At 44.0% G+C, this 26,285-nt stretch overlaps 1 protein-coding gene across 2 annotated transcripts in view; it reads right to left on the reverse strand.

The window, feature by feature from the left end:
- Positions 1-13,191: 13,191 nt before the first annotated feature.
- LOC145132834 (uncharacterized) overlaps positions 13,192-26,285 on the reverse strand; it is a 42,984-nt gene continuing 29,890 nt past the window's right edge. The window contains exon 5 of one of the 2 annotated variants that reach the window (XR_013718256.1): positions 13,192-13,235. The gene's annotated coding sequence lies outside the window, so the exon portion shown is untranslated. Of the gene's footprint in view, positions 13,236-23,614; positions 23,683-26,285 lie in introns of those variants that run through there. The other variant, XR_013718255.1, reaches the window with a different exon arrangement.

Consider the following 26,285-nt stretch of genomic DNA (forward strand, 5'->3'; position numbering starts at 1 on the left):
TACATATAAACATATAACATATAACATATAAACACATACACATGCAATAATGATAAAGATACATAACATACAAAATGGTCATCGGGCCCCGCCCGGTAAGCATAAGAGTAGATAACACATGCACGAGTCACACAAACATCTAGCATATTAACATAACAAAATCACGGGTCGGCATTGGTGTCTTCGACCTGCCAAACACGGTGAGGAAACTCACATCGCACTGTTGAATCTCATAGAAAGAATCTCTGGCTGTTGGCCCGCTAAAATCCACGCGCTATCAATTACAAAATAATCATCCAATAAATAATTGGATCCCAACTCACAAAAAGAGTCTAAACTTGGGTAAAAGACCTTTTTACCCTTCCTTATGTTTGACCCAAGGCCCAATCCCAATCTAAAATGTCCAAAAGCCCAACATTCCTCAACAATCATTCCAAGCCCAATTATGGCCCAATTTTCCAAATTGGGCCCAAATCTCTTTCATGGGCCTTTTCCAAGCAAACCCAAACAAGTATCAACCCAAAACCTGATGGCCCAACAAGGCCCTAAGCATCTAAGTCAAAAAATTGCCCAAACCGAAGCCCAATATGCTGAGTACGCTGGGCGTACTCAGCATGTATGCGCAGAGTACTCGCTTCAGGGCTTGTACGCTATGCGTACCTACTTGTACGCCCAACGTACTCCCCCATTTAGGGCTTGTACGCTAAGACTTCCTAGTAGCATGCAAGTCTATAAGCTCATATAATAGGCATGCAATGGCAACTCTCCTTGCATTCTATCATGCAAAAACTGACCAGATTCTTAGCCCTAACTAGCATGCAATTCACGGATTCACAGATCAAATCATATCAGATAACATGTAGGAGTATTTTGGGAAAACTTATTTGAGCTCGGTCGATTGCATGCACCACACCCTTGCTTGTCTTAGAAAATTCATTTCTTTAAAACATTTCTTTTTTGAAAAAAACTTTACCAAATCCCCAGTTTGAGTTCAAACACACCCGAGATTATGTTTGAATCCCTCAAACCAAGGCTATGATACCAACTTGAAACGTCCCAAAAATAAGACCATAAATTTTTTTGTTTTTAGATTAATAAATATCAAACCATATCATTATCATAAAACCAAGTTGTCAAAATGTATCGATACATCATTGATATCAGAGTAAAACACAAAATGCGGAATCGAGTGGTGTGTGCTCTACAATCATCCCGAGCTCTTCCCTTTGGAACCAAAAGTACCAGATACATAAACTGAAAATTGTAAGCACAAAGCTTAGTGAGTTCACCAAGATACCACATACTATACATAATAGACACATAATGGGCCCTGCCCAGCATAGAGCCCCACTCGGTATACAGATTGGGCCCCGCCCGACATACATATAAACATATAACATATAAACACATATACATGCAATAATCACAAAGATACATAACATACAAAATGGTCATCGGGCCCCACCCGGTAAGCATAAGAGTACATAACACCTGCAAGAGTCACACAAACATCTAGCATCTTAACATAACAAAATCATGGGTCGGTATTGGTGCCTTCGACCCGCCAAACACAGTGAGGAAACTCACATCGCACTGTTGAATCTCACAGAAAGAATCTCTGGTTGCTGGCCCGCTAAAATCCTCGTGCTATCAATTACAAAATAATCATCCAATCAATAATTGGATCCCAACTCACAAAAAGAGTCTAAACTAGGGTAAAAGACCTTTTTACCCTTCCCTATGTTTGGCCCAAGGCGCAATCCCAATCCAAAATGTCCAAAAACCCAAAATTCCACAATAATCATTCCAAGCCCAATTGGGGCCCAATTTTCCAAATTGGACCCAAATCTCTTTCATGGGCCTTTTCCAAGAAAACCCAAACAAGTATCAACCCAAAACCTGATGGCCCAACAAGGAGCTAAGCATCTAACTCCAAAAATGACCCAAACCGAAGCCCAATCTGTTGAGTATGCGGGGCGTACTCAGCACGTATGCGTAGCGTACTCGCTTTAGGGCTTGTACGTACGCGTACCTACTTATACGCCCAGCATACTCCTTCATTTAGGGCTTATACGCTAAGCGTTCCTACTAGCATGCAAGTCTACAAGATCATATAATAGGCATAGAAAGGCAACTCTCTTAGCATTCTATCATGCAAAAATTGAGCAGATCCTTAGCCCTAACTAGCATGCAATTCACAGATTCACAGATCAAATCACATCAGATAACATGTATGAGTATTTTGGGAAAACTTACTTGAGCCCGGTCGATTGCATGCACCACACCCTTCCTTGTCTTAGAAAATTCCTTTCTTTAAAACATCTCTTTTTTGAAAAAAAAACTTACCAAATCCTCAGTTTGAGTTCAAACACACCCGAGAGTATGTCTGGATCTCTCAAACCAAGGCTCTGATACCAACTTGTAACGTCCCAAAAATAAGACCATAAAATGTTTTGTTTTTAGATTAATAAACATCAAACCATATCATTATCATAAAACCAAGTTATCAAAATGTATCGATACATCATCGATATCAGAGTAAAACACAAAATGCGGAATCGAGTGGTGTGTGCTCTGCAATCATCCTGAACTCTTCCCTTTGGAACCAAAAGTACCAGAAACATAAACTGAAAACTGTAAGCACAAAGCATAGTAAGTTCCCCAAGATACCACATACCATACATAATAGACACATAATGGGCTCTGCCCAGCATCGAGCCCCACTCGGTATACAGATCGGGCCCTGCCCGGTATACATATAAGCATATAACATATAAACACATACATATGCAATAATCACAATGATACATAGCATACAACATGGTCATTGGGCCCCGCCCCGTAAGGATAAGAGTACATAACACATGCAAGAGTCACGCGAACATATAGCATCCTAACATCACAAAATTATGGCCCGGAATTGGTGCCTTCGACCCGCCAAACACAGTGACGAAACTCACCTCGCACTATCGAATATCACAGAAATAACCTCTGGCTGTTGGCCTGCTAAAATCCCCGCGCTATAAATTACAAAGTAATCATTCAATCAATAATTGGATCCCAACTCACACAAAGAGTCTAAAATAGAGCCTTTTCCAAGCAAACCCAAACAAGTATCAGCCCAAAACGTGATGGCCCAACAAGGCCCTAAGCATCTAAATCCGAAAATGGCCCAAACCGAAGCCCAATCATCCGAAGCCCAATCTGTTGAGTACATGGGGCGTACTCAACACGTGCGCGCAGCGTACTCGCTTTAGGGCTTATACGTTAAGCATACCTTCTTGTATGCCCAACATACTCACCCATTTGGCCAACTTCCATTTTTCCAGCTCTTAATCGATTAAGACCTCCATCCAAACTTAGATCTGACTTCAATAAGATGGTTTATCATGTAAATTTGCCAACTTTACGTGCATTCATGGCTTAATGAGGATCTTAGAGCTCAAAAGAACTTAATAAATGACTTAATACATTCATGATCCCATAAACACCATAAAGTTTGCACCTTTATGCATAAAGAACCCTCCAAATATCCAGATCTACAAGATTTGGCTTTTAATACGGCCTTAACCCATCAAGACCAACCAAAAAGGGACAAAGAAGCATAAAATCATAACATGAAAATATCTAATCAAAGAGTTGACAATGAATGAACTTTATACCTTAAAAGACTTGCAAAAGGAGTGATGATTCTGGATCTATAAACTTCACACTAAGGAATGCACCTTCAATCTTCTTCTATCCCTTCAAAATGAGCAAAATAAGCACCAACTTCATCTCAAGAGCTCAAAGACACAAAATGATGGCTAAGGGTCGAAATTTAGGGTTTATGAGGTATGGGGGTTGGTAAAGAGCCCAACCCTAGGGACTTGAGGAGTTTATATAGGGTGCAACACCCTAAAATTAGGGTTTCATTAAACCCTCATATGCCCAGCATACGAGGCATCGGTCCTGCGATCAAATTACCATGTGATATGCCCGCGTACTAGCTTCTCAGCTAGTACGCTAAGCGTACCCAATTGTACGCCCCGCGTACTAACCCCAAGGACCAAATTGCAATAATTAAATACAAAGGGGATAAAATGAACATACCCAAACCCAAGTGTTACAACAACAAGAAAGAAGTTTTTGGGGTCCAAGCATTAATGGTGTATGAAACATCCTAAAAATACAACCGAAAAATTTCGTTTTAAAAATCATTAATAAAGCCATAAGTATCATCAATCATATAAAAAGTCATAAATCATGTATCCCGCGAATATAATAACATCTGTCAATGTATCAAAACCATATGTCAAAACATCAGAGTGAATCATCCCAGGCTAAAAACTGTGGTGTGTGCCATGCAGTCATCCCGAGCTCTTCCCCTTACTAGCGGAAGTACCTGAAACCAAAACTGAAAACTGTAAGCACGAAGCTTAGTGAGTCTCCCTAAACTACCACATACCATACACATGATCACATAATAACATACATTGGGCCTTGCCCTCTACATCGGGACCCGCCCGACATCGGACCGAAGTCCGACATCGGCCCCGCCCGGCATCAGACCGAACTCCGGCATCGGGCCCCGCCCGGCATCAAACTGAAGTCCGGTATATATATCACATATCAACAAGCATATAACATAAACACATATCATAAACCTATAAACATTCCTCGGGCTTGCCCTGACATCGGACTGAAGCCCGGAATACATATACATAACATATAAGCTAAACATTCATCGGGCTTGCCTCGGCATCGGACCGAAGTCCGGAACACATAAACAAATACATGCGAGAATCACGAAGACATCAAGCATACAAAAATTCCTCGGGCTTGCCCCGACATCGGACCGAGGTCTGGAAACATATAACTACATCGGGCTAACCCTGGCATCACTAACATACATAAATGAGCCGGCATTGGTGCCTTAGACCCGTTCCTAGGAGGAAGACTCACCTCACAAAGCTGATTGTTGAATCTCTCGGTAAGGAATCTCTATTGGCTGCTCCCACGACTCCCCGAGCTATCATTACCAAATAACACTTAGTCAAAATCCAAACAATCCTTCTTAGGGTAAAATGACCATTTTACCCCTGATCTAAATGGACCCATGACCTAAGCCCAAATCCATAACATGAAGGCCCAAATCCATATATTCTCACTAAGCCCACTAATGGCCTACTTATGGCCCAGTTTTCTAAATTGGGCCCAACTTCTCAAATAGGCCTTCCCTCAAGTCCAATATGCAATAAAATCCATTATCAGCCCAAAAGAATAATCCACTAAGGCCCATAATCAACTAGTCCAAGGAAATGGCCCGAAAAGGCCCACTATCGCAATGAACGCATGGCGTTCCTCTTTGGTTTTGATCGCGAGCCCAGTGGGAACGCAGCGCGTTCCCAAGACCTACGCAGGGCGTTCGCATCCAGTTTTCAAAAATGGCCATTAAGCACTTACTGCTTAAGTCATGCTATCCTAACACAGATCCAAGCTATCTAGGACCTCTAGAATCATAAAGTCACGGACTTGGTGACTTTACATGTCCCCCTTAAGTCCAAATCTGAAGGAATAGCAATCAACTTCCATAAATGTGGTCATAACTCTTGCATAAACCCATTAAGACCTCAAAGATCGAAACTTTACAGATGTAGGGACACCATTAGCATCAAGGGTGGAAACCCTAGGCATATACATGAATTTGAGTCATAAAGATCCATTTTTGGGACTAAAAATGTCCAAAACATCATCATACTAGATCTAAGCATACTTAAGGAAAGTTGTGAACTTTATACCTTCAAAGAGTCACAAATGATGATGCCATCCCGGATCTATGAGCTCAAGATACTCAAGTTCCTCTTCACTAGCTTCTTCTTCCTTCTTCCAAGCTTCTAAGCTCCAAAACAAACTTCACAAGGCTACACACACAAGAATGAGAAAAGGAGGCTATCTAGGGTTTTCTGAGGTTGAGAGGCTGGTCAGGAGGCCATGGCTTGAGTCATAATGTTGTTTATATAGGTCCCAAACCCTAAAAATTAGGGTTTGCATTCAGCGTAGGAACGCATCGCGTTCCTCAGGGGAACGCTCCACGTTCGGGCTCCGCCTCCAAAATCCAAGGTTGGCAGAAATGGTCCCTCCTTCCTCCAAATTCCATAATAATAAGGTCCAAAAGCAGTATTTCAATATGTAAATGAACAAAATCTAAATAATACCTGGACTGGGTGTTACATTTCTCCCCCACTTGATTCAGACTTCGTCCTCGAAGTCCGTTGCGTTTGGAAATAACTCCGGGTAATGCTCCTTCATCTCCTCCTCGGGCTCCCAAGTCCATTCCGAGCCCTTGCGTATGGCCACTGTACCTTCACCAACTCAACCCTTTTGTTCCTTAGCTCCTTCGTCTTCTTATCGAGAATAGTTACCGGTCTCTTGATGTAATTCAGGTTGTCATCAACCTGAATGTCCTCTAAGGGCACAACTGCCGAGTCATCCACTAAGCACTTCCGTAACTGAGAAACATGGAAAGTGCTGTGGATCTGGCTGAGCTCTGCTGGAAGATCCAAATGGTAAGCAACCCGACCTACCCGGGCCAACACCCTGAACGGACCGATGTATCTGGGCCCAGCTTTCCCCGCTTCCTGAACCGGATGTCACCTTTCCAAGGTGACACCTTCAGGAGGACCATGTCGCCCACTTGAAACTCTAAGTCTGAACGCCGCTTGTCGGCATAGCTCTTTTGCCGAATTTGAGCAGTCTCGAGCCTGCACCGGACCTGCTGGATCATCTCAGTAGTTTTGAGTACTACTTCAGTACTCCCCATGACTCTCTGACCGACCTCGACCCAACAAATTGGGGTCCTACATTTCCTCCCGTAGAGCATCTCAAAGGGAGGTCGGTCTATGCTGGCATGGTAACTGTTGTTATACGAAAATTCCACTAACGGAAGATACGTATCCCAACTACCACCGAAATCCAAAACACATGCGCGCAACATGTCCTCGAGAGTCTGAATCGTCATCTTGCTCTGTCCATCCGTTTGAGGGTGGAAAGCGGTGCTGAAGTGGAGACGAGTACCCATCTCCTCGTGAAATCGCTTCCAAAACCTGGAAGTGAAACAGACATCTCGGTCTGACACCACCGAGACAGGCACTCCATGTCATGCAACTATCCAAGCAAGTAGATCTCGTCCAGCTTCTCAGCCGATATACTCTCCTGGATCGGGATAAATTGAGCACTCTTGGTCAACCGGTCTACTATGACCCATATCGAATCTACTCCACGTGTGGTCCTAGGAAGCTTGGTGATGAAATCCATAGTGATATCTTCCCATTTCCACATGAGAATGTCTAGCGGCTGCATCTTGCCGTGTGGTCTCTAGTGCTCGACCTTGACCTTCCTGCAGGTCAAGCACCGCTCTACATACCATGCTACGTCTCGCTTCATGCAGGGCCACCAGTAATCAAGGCGAAGATCCCAGTACATCTTCGTCACCCCGCGATGGATGGAGAACCTCGACTTGTGGGCCTCATCCATCAGAACCTGTCGTACTCCGCCCCAGTACGGAACCCGAACCCTCCCATGCAGGGTCAACAACCCTCGGCTGTTATAATCAAATGAGGCCACCCGGCCTACGATCTGCTCGTACTTTTGGCGCTCTTCCTTCAGGCCCTCAACCTGCGCCTCTCTAATCCGATCCAGCAATGGAGTAATCACTGTCATCCTCAGGCATATATCTCGAATCGGAGCCGTCACTGCTTTGCGACTCAGGGCATCGACCACCACATTGGCATTGCCCGGGTGGTAAAGGATCTCACAATCATAATCCTTCACCACATCTAACCACCGACGCTGCCTCATGTTCAGATTCGGCTGATCCATGAGGTACCTCAAACTCTTGTAGTCTGTTTAAATGGTATAATGGACCCCATAGAGGTAATGCCGCCAAATCTTGAGGGCGAACACCACCGCCCCCAATTCTAAATCATGCGTCGGATATTTAGCCTCGTGAGGCTTCAGCTTCCTCGAAGCGTAAGCTATCACATGACCCCACTGCATCAAAACTGCCCCCATGCCCGTGATTGAAGCGTAAGATGGATAATGCTCTCTGGACCTCTATGGGTCCAGATCTGAAGTCTAACACATAAAGGGACCATAAACTCATCAATTCAAGCCATAAAAAAGTTATAGAAAACCCTAGATTCATAGATCTTAACCAAAACAGAAGGAGAGTTCGATTTGCTACCTCAATAGTGCAGATCCAAGCTTGAAAACCACGGATTGGCAATCCTCTTGACCTCCTTTAGCTGGAAACACCTTCTTCTTTGCAAATCAACACCAAAAAGGATTAAAATGGCTTGCTCTCACACACAACTCGCCCAAGCTCTCTAGGGTTTCTCTCTCTGGACTGGTAGCGGCAAATGAGGGCTATAAGGACCCTTAAATAGGGCACAAGCCCAAAGATTTAGGGTTTCTGTACACAGCGCGGACTCGTCGAGTCCACCCATCGACTCGTCGAGTCCCTTCATTAATCCAGTCAGCAAAATGCGATCCTACTCGACGAGTCTAGGCGTCAACTCGTCGAGTCCCTCCTCATAACTCAAAATAAATGAATAACATAAAATACCTGGGAATCCGGATGTTACAATTCTCCCCCACTAGAATCAGACTTCGCCCTCGAAGTCTCGCTCGGCAAACAACTCTGGATGCTCCTCCCGCATCTCTAACTCCGGCTCACAAGTCAGCTCGGACCCTCTCCGATGTTGCCACTGGACCTGAACCAGGGGCACCTCCTTGTTCCTCAGAACCTTGATCTTCCGATCCAGGATTGCGATCGGTCTCTCAACATAATTCAGGCTCGCATCCACCTGAATATCCTCCAGCGGCACCACCGCCGACTCGTCGGCTATACACTTCCTCAACTGAGACACGTGGAAAGTATCATGAAACTGGCTCAACTCTGCAGGTAGCTCCAAACGATACGCTACCCTTCCCACCCTCGCGGTCACCCTGAACGAACCAATGTACCGGGGCCCCAGCTTGCCCCTTTTCCTGAATCGGATCACTCCTTTCAAAGGAAACACCTTCAGGAGTACGAAGTCTCCCACCTGCAACTCAAGCTCGGATCGTCGCCTATCCGCATAACTCTTCTGGAGGCTCTGAGCTGTCAACAACCTCTACCTGACCCGCTGTATCTGCTCAGTCGTCTGAAGCACTATCTCAGTGCTACCCATCACGCGCTGCCCTACCTCTCCCCAGCAAATGGGAGTCCGCCATCTCCTCCCGTACAACAACTCGAAGGGAGGCATACCAATACTCGAATGGTGGCTGTTGTTATAGGAAAACATAGCCAACGGCAAGTACGTGTCCCAACTTCCTCCGAAGTCCAACACACATGCTCGAAGCACATCCTCGAGCGTCTGGATCGTCTGCTCACTTTGTCCATCCGTCTGTGGGTGGTAGGCGGTACTGAAATGCAACCTCGTACCCAACTCCTCATGGAACTTCGTCCAGAACCTGGAAGTGAAACGTACATCTCGATCTGACACAATCGAGATCAGTACTCCATGACGCGATACCACCTCTCTCACATACAACTCGGCCAGCCTCTCTGCGGAAGAGCTCTCACTGATAGCAAGGAAGTGAGCGCTCTTCGTCAGTCGGTCAACAATCACCCAAATTGCATCGACACCCCTCGCGGTCCTTGGCAATTTGGTGATAAAATCCATGGAAATCTGTTCCCACTTCCACTGGGAACCTCAAGTGGCTGCAACTTGCCATACGGACGCTGGTGCTCGGCCTTAATCCGGCGACAGGTCAAGCACCTCTCAACGAACCACGCAACATCCCTCTTCATACAGGGCTACCAATAGTCTTTCTTCAAATCCAAATACATCTTAGTGGCTACGGGATGGATCGAGGACCTCGATCTATGCGCCTCCTCCATCAGAATGGTACGTGCCCCGCCTGCATATGGCACCCAAATCCAACCTTGAAAGGTCATAAGCCCTCGGCTATCGGTAACGAACTCAGACACCTGCCCGATCACCCGCTCCCTCTTACGGTTCTCTGGTATTACGACCTCTGCCTGGGCCTCCCGAATGGTGTCCAACACCGGAGTCATCACCGTCAATCGCATACAAGTGTCTCGAATCGGGGCACTCTCTGCCCTACGGCTCAGAGCATCAGCTACAACATTAGCTTTGCCCGGGTGGTACAGGATCTCACAATCGTAATCCTTCACCACATCCAACCATCTCCTCTAGCGCATATTCAGGTTGGGCTGATTCATCAAATACTTCAAACTCTTGTGGTCCGTGTATATGGTACACCGAACCCTATACAGATAGTGACACCAGATCTTGAGGGCGAGCACCACTGCCCCCAACTCCAAATCGTGCGTGGGATACCTCGTCTCATGAGGCTTCAGCTGCCTCGATGCATACGCTATCACATGCCCTATCTGCATAAGCACCGCACCCAACCCCGATATCGATGCGTCGCAGTACACCACAAAATCCTCCATTCCCTCTGGAAGGGATAACACTGGGGATTCGCACAATCTCTGGCGAAGAGTGTCAAACAAGGTCTGCTGCTCCGAAGCCCACGAAAAAGCAACGCCCTTGCAGGTCAACTTGGTGAGAGGCACGGCGATCTTGGAGAAATCCTTGATAAATCTCCGATAGTAGCCGGCCAACCCCAGAAAACTCCTGATCTCGGTGGGTGATCTCGGCACCTCCCAACTCATCACAACCTCAATCTTGGCCGGATCGACCAATATCCCATTCTGGTTGACGAGATGCCCCAAGAACTGGACCTCCCGTAACCAGAAGTCGCACTTGGAGAATTTGGCATAGAGCCTCTCCGATCTCAAAACTCCGAGAATCTCTCTCAGGTGCTCCCCATGCTGCTCTCTAGATCTCGAATACACCAACGTATCGTCGATGAATACAATTACCGATCTGTCCAACATCGGTCTGCATACCCTGTTCATGAGATCCATGAACGCTGCTGGTGCATTGGTGAGCCCAAAAGGCATCACAACAAACTCGTAGTGCCCATAACGAGTCCTCAACGCCGTCTTCTGGATATACTCATCTGGTGATATCCAGACCTCAAGTCTATCTTGGAGAACCAAAATGCTCCCTGCAACTGATCGAATAGATCATCAATCCTCGGTAGTGGGTAACGGTTCTTGACTGTCAACTTGTTCAACTCCTGGTAATCAATGCACATCCGGTGTGAACCATCCTTTTTCTTGACAAAAAGGATCGGCGCTCCCCAAGGTGAGCTACTCGGTCTGATAAATCCTTTCCCCAATAGCTCCTGAAGCTGTGAGGATAACTCCTGCATCTCTGGTGGCGCAAGGCGATAGGGCGCCTTGGCGATAGGTGCCGCTCCCGGAACCAAATCGATGCGAAACTCCACTTGCCTCTTGGGAGGCACACCCGACAACTCCTCGGGGAAAACATCCGGGAACTCACGCACTATCGGCACATCACTAACCGAACCCGACCCTTCTGCGGCCACCCATGAATCCATCACATAAGCCACAAACCCGCTACAACCCTGCTGTAGGCTCCGCCTTGCTCTAGCAGCCGAACAAAATGCTGACCCAGAGCGGGTACCATCGCCGTACACCGTAAGTACTCCCCCACTAGGGTCTCGTATCGTCACCAACTGTCGCTCGCAGTCTATAACAGCCCCAAATCGGCTCAACCAATCCATGCCCACTATGATACACACGTCCCCCATCACAATCGGGACTAGATCTATCGAGAACTCAACACCGAAGATCTCGAGTACACATGCTCGAATCACATCCGTAGCATACACCGCTCGCTCGTCAGCTATGGAAACTCGTAAAGGTCGACTCAACGCCTCCCGCTGGATACTGATGTGCTGACTAAACGCTAAAGACACAAATGACTGACTCGCACCCGAGTCAAATAACACCAAAGCAGGTACATAACTCACAAGAAAAGTACCTACGCATATCATAATATAAGCACAATATCTCAAACTTAGCATAAATAAATGAAAGAATACATACCAGCCACAACATCGGGCGCTGCACGGACCTCCTCCGCTGTCAACTGGAAGGCTCTCCCGTGAGCCTTCGGTGCCTCGGATTTCATTGGCCGAACCTCAGTAGCTCTCACGGCAGCAGGGGCAGATCCCTGCGGTGCTCCCTGTGCTGTCCCCCGCATCTGCGGACACTCGGCCTTCCGGTGTCCGGTTTGGTTGCAATGAAAGCAAACCATGAACCCCTTGGGGCAATCCTTGGCTATGTGCCGATTGTGCCCCTCCTTGCCACATTTGTAGCAAGCACTTGATCGACAAACCCCATCATGTCCCTTGCCGCACTTCCCACAAGTGCGGCCCTTCTGGCCTCCAGATCTCGAATCGGTGGGCTTTGCCCGCTTGGCTGCCGGTTGAGACTGTGTCGGTCGCCGGTCCCTCCCCTGAGACTCGGCCTCCTCCCGGGCCTGAGTCTCCAGCTCGATCTCCCTCTTCTAGGAATTTGCCTAGAGCTCAGCAAATGTCTGGTATGACGAGTTCGCCACGAACTCCCTGATATCCCTCCTCAAAATGCTCAAGTACCGGCTCATACGTGCCTACTCAGACGACACGTGCTCAGGGCAAAACAATGCCCTCTCATGAAACATCCTCGTAATCACCGTCACAGACTCAGTTCCCTGCTTGAGGGACAAGAACTCCTGGGCTAAACGTTCCCTCTCCACAGGGGGAACATACTCATCTCGAAACATCGTGGTGAACCTTTCCCAGGTCACCGCAGCAAGCTCCGCCGTAGTGAAGTCTGCCGTCACAAACTTCCACCAGTCCTTCGCCCCCATGCGAAGCTGGTTCAGTGTAAACCGAACCCTCAGATGCTCCAGACACGAGCAGGTGTAGAAGCATCCCTCGATATCAGAAATCCATCTCATCACAGTAATCGGATCCTGCGTCCCATCAAACTCTAGTGGCTTCGTGTTGCTGAACTCCCGGAACAGCAACGAGACACCCCCTTGAGGTCTAGCAGCAGCAACAGCTGCAGTAGCTGCAGCAGCAACAGCCTCAGTAACCGCTGCGTACCGCTCATCAAAGGTCTCAATCAATGTGGTCTTGATAGACCCAAACATCTCCGGAATCTCGACTCGGATCGCCGCAGCCACCTCATCGTGGATCATCTGACGAAGCTCCTCGCACTCACGCCACTCGTCTCAGGTCTGTGGCGTGTCCCAACCATGATGTCTCTGAAATACAAACATAAAATATTAGAGACTCGCTCGAGTATACTCGCACTCAATCACTCAACCCTACTTGTTCCCTAGTACCCTAAGGATTCTTACTTGGACTGCGCACTGATCCGGTGTCTTCAGTAGTACGGGCCCTATACTACCGTCCACACCACATCAGTATTCACCCCAAGTCCTCCTCCTAGGATCCCAGATCACAAGTACTCTACATCTCGCTGGCATAGGCTACCCTTCGGTAGACCTCTCATAAGCTCCTCACTGCTACCTACTCACTCTCAAGCATCACATAGCAGCAGAAATCTTCCTAGGCTAAGGCATCACAAATCAGGCCAATCTAGTCCTAATATGAATACCTAGCCTACTCTAGCATGCATAACATATCATAATATATCTCATAGCATATAATGTAAGGGTATTTTGGGAAATCACCGTTCAGGCGCTGGCTGATCGTACACACTGTTCCTTTCTGCTTTTCTCAAAGTCTTTTACTCTTTTAAAAAAATTGTTCCTTTTTATGAAAAACTTTCTGAAATCCTCAGTTTGAGTTCAGATACGTCCGAAGGTGCATCCGAATCCCTCAAACCAAGGCTCTGATACCAACTTGTAACAACGTAAATTTCCAAAACAATTTTCATTTTTAGAACATACTTTTATTCATAAGGTAATATCAAACATAATGTATCCAATGTTATCATAACAAAACATATCCCAGAATCTCAAGACATAAACTCCATAAGTGTGTACGGATCATGCCGGCGCCTTCCCGCGATCCTCGCTAGTACCTGAAACACATAACACAACAACTGTAAGCATAAATGCTTAGTGAGTTCCCCAAAATACCACATACGCACATACGCCACCCAAGGCTATAAGACCTTCCGGTCACTGTGTCTCAGAGGACTTCCGTCCCACAACCCTGGTAGACCTTCCGGTCCTACCCGTAATGACCTTCCGGTCAATATCATCTTGACCTTCCGGCCCATATCATAATGACCTTCCGGTCCTTAGCATTCATAACATACATAACACATTCATATCATATAACAACATACATCACATACATCTCATAGCATATAAGACCTTCCGGTGACACATAGGTACCACTCTAGGTACAGTATAGTGAGAAGACTCACCTCGTACGAAGTCGGATAAACTCTCGTGCTTGACGTCCCGACCTAGCCTCCTCCTATCATCCGAATAACATTCCTGATCAATACCCTCTCATAGTCTCATCTCTAAAGATTGGGTAGAAGGCCATTCTACCCCTCCCTGAACTCTCCTGAATCAGCTTGACCAAAACCCTAAGGTCAACTGAAGTCAACGGTCAAACTTTGACCCGACTCGTCAAGTGCACATGGGCGACTCGGCGAGTCCATGCGGGTCCTCTGAATCCTTCTAGCCTCACTTGGCACGTCGAGTCATCCCTTCACTCGACGGGTTACACCTGTCATGAATCGCGGGGCAACCCCGACTCGACTCGTCGAGTCCACTTATGAACTCGGCGAGTAGCGTCCATGACAACACTCAAATGACCTTCTGAGGTCAGATCCGCTTCTCTAACCTATAGATCTGACCTTTCCAAACCCACTAATCACGTTGAGGTGAAACCTTTACACTCATGCAACACATATATGGTTCCTTTTGAAGAAATAGCCTCAAAAATGGCAACCTAAGTTCACTCCTTCCATAACACTTCATAAAGCAAGATGGATAATGCTCTCTGGACCTCTATGGGTCCAGATCTGAAGTCTAACACATAAAGGGACCATAAACTCATCAATTCAAGCCATAAAAAGGTTATAGAAAACCCTAAATTCATAGATCTTAACCAAAACAGAAGGAGAGTTCGATTTGCTACCTCAATACTGCAGATCCAAGCTTGAAAACCACGGATTGGCAATCCTCTTGACCTCCTCTAGCTGGAAACACCTTCTTCTTTGCAAATCAACACCAAAAAAGATTAAAATGGCTTGCTCTCACACACAACTCGCCCAAGCTCTCTAGGGTTTCTCTCTCTGGATTGGTAGCCACAAATGAGGGCTATAAGGACCCTTAAATAGGGCACAGGCCCAAAGATTTAAGGTTTCTGTCCACAGCGCGGACTCGTCAAGTCCACCTATCGACTCGTCGAGTCCCTTCATTAATCCAGTCAGCAAAACGCGATCCTACTCGACGAGTCTAGGCGTCAACTCGTCGAGTCCCTCCTCATAACTCAAAATAAATGAATAACATAGAATACATGGGAATCCGGATGTTATAGAATCTCAGTTGGAGACCTCAGAACCTCCCACTGCATCACGGCCTCTATCTTGGCCGAATCGACTAGAATACCCTTCTGGTTGACAAGGTGCCCCAGAAACTGCACCTCGCGCAACCAGAACTCACACTTGGAGAACTTTGCGAATAGTCTCTCCCTCCTCAGAGTCTCCAGCACCTCCCTCAGGTGCTCCTCATGCTGCTCCTGAGTCTTTGAATAAACCAAGATGTCATCAATGAAAACTATCACAGACCGGTCCATCATCGGTCTGCACACGCAGCTCATGAGGTCCATGAACGCGGCTGGAGCATTGGTGAGCCCAAATGGCATCACCACAAACTCATAGTGTCCATAACGAGTCCTAAAAGCTGTCTTCTGGACATCCTCGTCTCTGACTCGCATCTGGTGATATCCCGACCGCAGATCAATCTTGGAGAACCAAGATGCACCCTGTAGCTGGTCAACCAAATCATCGATCCTCGGGAGGGGATAACGGTTCTTCACCGTTACCTTATTTAGCTCCCGGTAGTCTATGCACATACGATGTGACCCGTCCTTTTTCTTCACAAACAGGATCGGGGCTCCCCATGGTGAACTGCTCGGCCTGATAAATCCCTTGTCTAGAAGCTCCTGCAGCTACGTAGACAACTCCTGCATCTCGGGATGAGCCAACCGATATGGTTCCTTGGCTATCGGAGCTGCACCAGGGACTAGGTCAATCCTAAACTCAACCTATCTCTCCGAAGGTATCCCAGGTAAATCCTCCAAGAATACGTCCGAGTACTCTCGTACAACCGGTACGTCATCGACTGTCGGCTTACCCTTATCCCGAGTATCCATGACATAGGCGACATAACCCGCACAACCTTGCTGAAGGTAGTGCCTCCCTCTCCCTGTTAAGCATAGAGTCAATCCACACTGCGGCCTCTCACCCTGAATCATTAACCCTCCCCCACTAGGAGTCCAAACCCTCACTAGCTGCTGCTCCCAGTCGATCACTGCCCCATTGGGGCTCAACCAATCCATACCCACTATAACCTTATTCCCGCGTAGGGGAATAGGAACTAGATCCACTGAAAACTGCTCATCAAATAACTGTAGTGTACATCCTCCCACCAGTCACGTGCCCTATCCTTCAGAAGACAGGACGCAAGTCGAACCTTGTCCCCCTCGGGACATCTGCTGGTGCGGAATGCGTTGGCGACATCTGCCAACCATCTGGTACTCACAATGGGGTCCCGAGCCCCGTGGTAATCAGGAGCTCCACAAGCTCTGAACTCCCTGAATGTCAGTATGCGCGACCCTATCATGGCCGCCATCTCAGTACGGAAGGCACTCAACTTCTCATCCAAAAGCTCCATAATACCCTCCTTGATCGTGCCGAAGATCACAGGAGTCTGATCCAGAATATTGCGCATAATCTCAGACGAGATGAACTCCCTAGTCTGATCGTCTAGCCGATCGGCACCAGAACCCGAGCATGATCCCTCACCGGCGCCTGAACTGGCGACTGGTCTAGTGCGTAGCGTCACCATACTGAAAATACACCATAACAAACATCAGTATACTCATCATAACTCGAGGGATCTTACACACTACAATTTTCCTGGGTTCATCTCAGCCTTCCTTGAATCGAGTACGGATCCTCTGCTTTCAGTAGTACGGGCCCATACTACCTTCCACATCTATCCGTACTTTCCTCAAGAACTGCCTTGACTCCACCAAGTCCCTTCTACTACTACTACTACTACTACTACTATTATTCTCATGCTAATATCATCCTAGGCTTGCCCTAGGGTAATCACTGTGACAACCCGAAAATTTTATTCTTGTAAAAGTCAATAAACGTCAAACATATCGTGTAAAGGTCAAACTCATTTCTTATTTTATATGGCTAGATTAATGGGTTTTAAGTGTATAAACCTTGTACCAAAGGTGTTGGATGTTTAAGAAGGAAAACTTTTAGAACCAAGAACCCTCACATCTTTTTCTTTCTTTCCTCGGACCGCAAACCTTCGGATTCTATCTCCTTGGGAAGGGTGTACGACCGTAATCTCGCATCTTATCGTTTTGGGTTTCGTTCTCGGCCACAAACCGCCTTCGGGCCGTGATCATGCTTCGGCCGTGAACCCTCGCATGACCGTGAACCCTTCTCGGCCGTGAACCCGAGGATCTTATCTCCTCAGGATGTGTTTACTACCGAAGACTCTTAAGTATACATACAAATATGACTGACTTTTACCTCACTTCTTCATTCTAGCCGTGAACTCATCCATTCTCTCTCAAGTATCATCAGCCAAAAACCCTCCTCTCTCCTCAAGATCATAAGAAACGCCTTCCTTCTTGTAGTTCATATGGATCTCTCTTGATTTCAACCTTGATTCATCATCATTTGTCAAGAACATCAACTGTTCTTGGGCCGTGAACACCTAGATGGGCCGTGAACTCAAGAACACTAAGTGTACTTAGGCTGTGAACACACAGCCTGGCTGTGAACAACAGGAAGCCCTCCATCTTTGCTTCTAACACCCTTATTTGTAAGTTAAACTTGCAAATTAGTTCGATTCCCTAGCATTCTTATGAGTATATTCATTAATAGTATACCTATATATTATATGAATCGTGTTTAGGACTCATTTTGTTAGAAGGACTTCACTTGTGGAGCTAACGTCCTATACCAAATCTTCAATCGAATCCCCACCATAAGGTGAGTTCATGCGCCTTCATTTTTATGATTTTTAACTGTTTTAGGGGGGAATACCATTTGAACACAATTAAAATTGTGTTAATATCTAAAATGCTTTTAAATGTTTTTAAAGTTTTTAAATTTTTATAATTATCAAAAATTACATATTTATATATGTGTAAATTATATAATTTGGATTTAAAAGATTTAGAATATATAATTTGACCCCATTTCTTGTTCCTTGTTTGGTTGTCGGCTTGGAGTAAAGTTATATAATCGAAGGTCTAATTAATCACAGTTATATAAATATTACATTTATATAAATATAAAAGGGTTTTCAAACTGTTTGGTACTATTTGGTACAAACAGTGAACTTCATGGAATAACAGTATTACCGATTCTTACCAACAGTTAAACTATAATAGGTATAGTTTAGAGAACTCATTCATTGGTACTTAACGGAAAATGAGTAGAAAACATTAATCAGAAGACAACCATATAAACTATATCTTATATAGTTTATGAAACTGACCTACTGAGTATTTATTACATAGTAACTTGTCAATATTCTATACATAATCATCAATATATCATTTGTGAGGCAACCTTCATGTACTTTTATAAGTACCCCCAAGTCCTGAAATTATAACCAGAGTCTCCTGGAGGGAGAGCGCGACACTTGTGTATAGATCTATACGGGACTGATAATCCCGCACCAGAGCTGCTTGCAACAGCTAGGTCGGCAGACCTGTGGTGACAAATGTCCTACCAATTGCGACGCCTGAAGAACGTCGTGTTCAGGCGATCCTAGGTCACCAAGTATGGTTATAATAACTCACACTTTGATATTGAATAAAATGATTAGTGTATGAATAAGTAAAACTTCACATAGTTTTATTTTTATAAAACTATCACATAGTATTTTATCAATATATATACGGAATACTATTTTCGTATTGGAAAACGCCTTTTCTTTATGGTTTTATGTAAACTATAACAAAGTATACCACTTAAGAACACAAAAGCTTTCACTCTTTTGCTTACCGTAAAATATAGGAGTATTTTATGATGCTATAGCAACAAAACTGAAAACTTATCAACTTCGTATATCTAGAAGTTTTAGAATCAAACATATAATTAAAATACTATAGGAGTATTTTAGGTACCATAAATAACTTCGATGAAAACTAAAAGATCCTTACTGGTGAGTCTATAATTACTAAGTGTTTACGTTAAAGTTATATATAGTTGAGATTTTATAGACTTAGAATAGGTGATTTTCACTCTACTTCCTGTTCCTTGTTTGGTTGTGGTTTTAGAGTATGATCACTTATTCGAAGGTCTATTTGATATGGATTATATATAATCGGTACACACTATGTGATTATAGAAAGACCAGAATGGAACATCTTCGTAAGAATGTATTTGTAGCGAAAATGTTTTATTAATCTCGTAGATTCTTTAGAGCTTTCTATTATCGTGTAAACCACTTAGATAGATGTAACCACTCCATCACAACAACCAACGGAGGAATCAACGAGGATCCAATAGAGTTTCATTAGGAGGATTCCGAGATAGAAAAAATTGAGGAGTAAAGAAACTATAGAAACCACCAAGTACCTTTACCTTATTAAGGGCACCGATAAAAAAGTTCGCATAAACTTCCGGGATTCAAACTCTCCATTATGAAGTAATGTGGGGTCAGTGCCAAAACATGACGTATGACGGTACGAAAATTCAATATACCTACGAACGAGAAGAACACCATATAGATACCTGGAGAGAACAACATCTTTACCGCCATGAGTAGAACAGAGAATAGAGGAAAACCACGCGTGATGCATGCGAAGTGTTTGAGTACCTTTTGCGTCACTCTAATAGCTAATAAATTAATACAACCTAGTGAGTTAGTGATTATACTACTCACGTTAGGTATTAAGCTTATCGCCTTTTCCCGTCAGAACTAATAACAGTAAATCGGATCATGAAATCTCAATTGAGAGTGATTATTTATATAAATTCATGAGTCTGTTTTATGTAGACTCTGTTATGAATTGTTTTCAAATCTTTTCGAAAGTTGGAACATGATATCCACCCAGCAAAACTTAGTTCGGACGACACTCGATTTATAACCATTCTAAAAACTTACTTCTACTCTTTACCAGGACTGCATCATAGGGATGTAGGTCGAAACATTGGGAACCATATAACAAAACAAAAAATTTATATGTATATATAAATAAGTAGAATGAAACTAGAAACAACCATCGTTGCTCACGAGCTCGTTTTCTCATCTTGTAACGGAATCATGCCTCCGAAGAAACGTAACCAACCCACCGGCAAAACACCAATCCTTCAAATAGATTCGGCTACGTTTCAAGTTGCGGTCACAGCAGCCGTAGCACCTGTCATGGCTCATCTTAATGCTAACACCACAAATGTTAGTGGAAATGTCATCGGCAATCCCGATCGTGGTGATAACCAATTTCAGCAACGAGCGCCTACTTGTAAAGACACTCCGGACCTCAAACTTAATATCCTGAAACGAAAGTTCGAGAACGAGAAAGGGAGTTGTTCAACTCAAGGACCTACCGAAGGGCAACAAACTGGGGCAGTCAATATCCCCATCAGCCCTGCTATCCCAACACCGACCACACCGTACCTAGGAAACCTCCCATACTGCAGCAAGTGCAACTACCATCATTATGGAGTCTGCCGAGTGCCGCATTGCAATATATGCAACATGAGGGGGCACACCGCCCGCTCCTGTAGGATTCCGAATGAGTACCTTACTTCAACCACCAATGTTGGAATCAGTCCAATATGCCACCTTTGTGGTGAAATAGGACATTTCAAGAGGGACTGTCCAACATAGAAGAATAATGGGGGAGCAGGAGGAGTTTGACCCCAAAGCATGGGGAGGCATCAAGAAACCCTGCTATATTTTTGGTACGCTTCCAAACCCTAATAATTAATCATAATTATACTTACTCTCTCGTTCGAACTAAATCACAGCACTCATATAAAACTAGGAACCCTAACAGGTAAAGCTGTGATGGCTTAGTGTATACATTAGGGTCATTTATAATTAAGATTTGTAGACTTAGAGTGAGTGATTTCGCCTCATTTCCTGTTCCTTGTTTGGTTGTGGATTTAGGGCAGGGTCACTCAATCAACTGTCTTTCCAATCTTAATTATACATGACTTGTGTACACCAAGCGGTTATATAGAGATCTAGTAGGGATCATTTCATGAAAGTTCATTATTTCAAATTATCAGAACCCTCGTATTGTTAGTGCTTGTTAATTTCGGAGCAAAAAGTTCGCGGTAATAATACCACGGACAAAATCGAAAGCACTGAAAACATATGTGCATAAAATAACACATCGTCATGATAATCTTTTCTTCCAAATCGACTTAATATGTATTACGTCGAGAAGTTTCGACATCATCATCCGACATGGTTTGGCTTGGTCCTCACCATGCAAAATTCATATGCTGTGTAAAAGAACTTTTCCCTTAATCAACCGTCAGATGAAATTCTTTTAATCTATAACGGCAAACCTAATACGAACCCTTATATCATCTCTCGCTTCAAAACTTCATAAGTACCCATGCGAGTGGTACCACACCCTCCTAGCCTACTCAGTAGATAGGAAACTTGATGTGAATAGCACCAGAGAATTCTCAGAAGTCGGTAACCACCAGAAGTATCCCCAATAGATCTCATAGGGAGATCACTTGTGCCACAAGTCAAGATCGAGAATAGAGATTAAGAACTCATGGGTTAACCTATCACTACTAAGTGTATACGCAAGAGTGGTATATAATTTATACTCAACAAGATTTAGGATGTGTGATTCCGCCCTATCTCATGCTCCTTGTATGGTTGTGGACTTGGGGCAGAGCCACCCATCCGAACGTTTTGTCAATCTTAATTATATACGACTTGTATACACGAGGTAATGGTGGATGAGCCAAGTATGAGTCTTATCATGAACATCAAAGCAAAAGCCCGCAGGCTTACTACAACAACCGGAGATACCTGAGTGGAAGTGGTAGCGGATTGAAATGGGCTTCATAATCAAGTTACCCAAAGCAACATATGGACTTTTCTTATTGGAAAACGCCTTTTCTTTATGGTTTTATGTAAACTATAACACAATATACCACTTAAGAACACAGAAACTTTCACTATTTTGCTTACCGTATAATACATCAGAAAATATAGGATTTTCTGGGAAAAACGTGTTTACCTTATCAAATAACGAGAAAAAAAATTTTAGTTATAAACTAATACTTATGAACTCACCAGCTTAAATGCTGATCCTCTCTTTCAAAATAACTTGTATTCTCAGGGAATCCAGTAGACAGGTACACTCCCAGAGCTTTTGAGAAGACAACTTAGTACCGTGCTGCGTCTTTTGTCTTTTACTGTACCTACTTTTGATGTCAAATATCTAATGTTTGGAACACTCATGTAAAAACTTATACATTATTAACGTAATGGTTGTTGTACTTTGATTACTATAATGCATGTGTTGTGATACTTGACATGAAGTCACCCACCCCCGGACGTTTCCGCCGTTCTGGTTTGGGGGTGTGACAATCACCAACCCACTCTCCACTATCAGCTGCATAAGAAGTCCCTCATATCTCCCCCTAACTAGCTCGTGAATACCATTACATATCACTAAGATTAGATAACTTTTCGAATGAGAAATCCTACCCTACAACGGTTGGACTCAAAAAATAGAGTTAGACCTAACCTTCTGAAATTATTTAGTCCTTGCAATATGTAACTTAACATATTCGTTTACTAGTTAGTAAAAGATAACTAAGACTCCTAAAAGCACAAAGCACGCAGCATTCGAGCATCGAGTAAACATAATCAAGCATATCCTAATCAGGCCATCATATCACTGACTAATTTGTACTAGCATGCAGTTCATAAAGCTGATACATATATAACAGGAACATAAGGCATCCTTCCTAGATCCTTAGTCCTAATCTAGCATGCAGCTTTCATAAACATATCATAACATAAACTTGTATGGGTAATTTGGGGGTACTTACTTGAGCTCGGCTAATTGCATGCACTACACCCTTTTTCTCTTTTCAAAGTTCTTTTCTCTTTTAAAAATGCTTTTCAAAATTCTTTTTATAAAGATGATTTTCTATTGAAAATTTTCATACCAAGTCCTCAGTTTGAGTCCAGACACACCCGAGAGTGTGCCCGAATCCCTCAAACCAAGGCTCTGATACCAACTTGAAACATCCCAAAAATACAACCCAAAAATTTCGTTTTAAAAATCATTAATAAAACCATAAGTATCATCAATCATATAAAAAGTCATAAATCATGTATCCCGAGAATATAATAACATATGTTAATGTATCAAAACCATATGTCAAAACATCAGAGTGAATCATCCCAGGCTAAAAACTGTGGTGTGTGCCATGCAGTCATCCCAAGCTCTTCCCCTTACTAGCGGAAGTGCCTGAAACCAAAACTGAAAACTGTAAGCACGAAGCTTAGTGAGTCTCCCCAAACTACCTCATACCATACACATGATCACATAATAACATACATTGGGCCTTTTCCGCTCGACATCAGACCGAAGTCCGGCATCGGGCCCCGCCCGGCATCGGACCGAAGTCCAGTATACATATCACATATCAACAAGCATATAACATAAACACATATCATAAACCTATAAACATTCCTAGGGCTTGCCCCGACATCGGACCGAAGCCCGAAATACATATACATAACATATAAGCTAAACATTCATCGGGCTTGCCCCGGCATCGGACCGAAGTCCGGAACACATAAACAAACACATGCAAGAATAACGAAGATATCAAGCATACAAACATTCCTTGGGCTTGCCCTGGCATCGGACCAAAGTCCGGAAACATATAACTACATGGGGTAACCCCGACATCGCTAACATACATAACCGGGCCGACATTGGTGCCTTAGACCCGTTCCTAGGAGGAAAACTCACCTCACAAAGCTGACTGTTGAATCTCTCGGTAAGGAATCTCTATCGGCTGCTCCCACGACTCCCCGAGCTATCATTACCAAGTAACACTTAGTCAAATTCCAAACAATCCTTCTTAGGGTAAAATGACCATTTTACCCCTAATCTAAATGGACCCATGACCTAAGCCCAAATCCATAACATGAAGGCCCAAATCCATATATTCTCACCAAGCCCACTAATGGCCCACTTATGGCCTAATTTTCTAAATTGGGCCTAACTTCTCAGATGGGCCTTCCCTCAAGTCCAATATGCAAAAAAATCCATTATTAGCCCAATAGAATAATCCACTAAGGCCCATAATCAACTAGTCCAAGGAAATGGCCTAAAAAGGGCCACTGTCACAACGAACGCAGGGCGTTCCCTTGTGGAACGTTGGGCGTTCCTCCTTGGTTCAGATCGCGAGCCCCAGTGGGAACGCAACGCGTTCCCAAGACCTACGCAGGACGTTTGCGTCTAGTTTTCAAAAACGGCCATTAAGCACTTAATGCTTAAGTCATGCTATCCAAACACAGATCCAAGCTATCTAGGACCTCTAGAATCATAAAGTCACAAACTTGGTGACTTTGCATGTCCCCTTTAAGTCCAAATCTCAAGGAATAGCAATCAACTTCCATAAATGTGGTCCTTACTCTTGCATGAACCCATTAAGACCTCAAAGATCAAAAATTTACTGATGTAGGGACACCATTAGCATCAAGGGTGGCAACCCTAGGCCTATATACAAATTTTAGTCATAAAGATCCATTCTTGGGACTAAAAAGGTCCAAAACATCATCACACTAGATCTAAGCATACTTGAGGAAAGTTGTGAACTTTATACCTTCAAAGAGTTCCAAATGATGATGCTATCCCGGATCTATGAGCTCAAGATACTCAAGTTCCTCTTCACTAGCTTCTTCTTCCTTCTTCCAAGCTTCTAAGCTCCAAAAAAAAGCTTCACAAGGCCACACACACACACGAATGAGAAAAGGAGGCTATGTAGGGTTTTCTGAGGTTGAGAGGCTTGTAAGGAGGCCAGGGCGTTGAGTTATAATGTTGTTTATATCGGTCCCAAACCCTAAAAATTAGGGTTTGCATTCAGCGCGGGAACGCAACGCATTCCTCAGGGGAACGCCCCGCGTTCGGGCTTCGTCTCCAAAATCCAAGGTTGGCAGAAATGGTCCCTCCTTCCTCCAAATTCCATTATAATAAGGTCCAAAAGCATTAATTCAATATGTAAGGGACCAAAATGTAAATAATACATGGACCGGGTGTTACACTGTATGTGTTCTTTTTAGGAAGAAGACGACCAGGAGAGAGAGAGAGAGAGAGAGGTAGTTCCCCTTCTTTATTTGATTTAGTGTTTATATTTAAATAAAAGAGAAAAATGTTTAATTAAATGGAACAAACAAATTAAAAGGGTAGATTAGTCTTTTTAAGTTCAACATGGACCAATTTCACAATGAAACTAGCTGAAAGGGACCACAAATCCAAAAAAGTCGAGGTGTGGACGAAACCTAGAAAAAATGCATACCACATGGAAAAGACTAAATTACAATTTTGATCCATTTGGTTTCAAATGCCTATTGAATGTAGCATATAAACCAGTCCGGAAATCGGACCGTACCGGGTCGGAACCAATAAACCAAAAACCAAATAAGTTGTATACTGAGAACCAAAAACCAGACTAAATAGAGCTCGGTTCCACTAAAAATGTGCTATCTAAGAAAGTGTATGGAATCAAAACCACTCCGGTATGAAAACTGAAACCAAATAAACCGTAAACTAAGAACCGAAATTTGACCGAATACCACTAACTGATTCCGGTTCTGATTGAGTTTTGATTCCAGTTTAGTTATCCGGTTAAAAAAACTCATATATAGATTAATGTCTCTAAAATGACCATTTTATTCCAACTTTTTTTTCTCATCTTAATTTTTATTATATAGTTACATATTATATGTTTTAATAAATAAGTACTCTCTTAACTTTTTTTTTTAATTATTCAGTATATATGTGTGTTAAATATATAAATTTCACAAGAAATATTACATACCAACAATTTGTATTATGTT

Source organism: Lactuca virosa, chromosome 8 (genome assembly GCF_052849685.1).
Source record: "Lactuca virosa cultivar CGN04683 chromosome 8, Lactuca_virosa_CGN04683_v6, whole genome shotgun sequence".
NCBI lineage: Eukaryota > Viridiplantae > Streptophyta > Magnoliopsida > Asterales > Asteraceae > Lactuca > Lactuca virosa.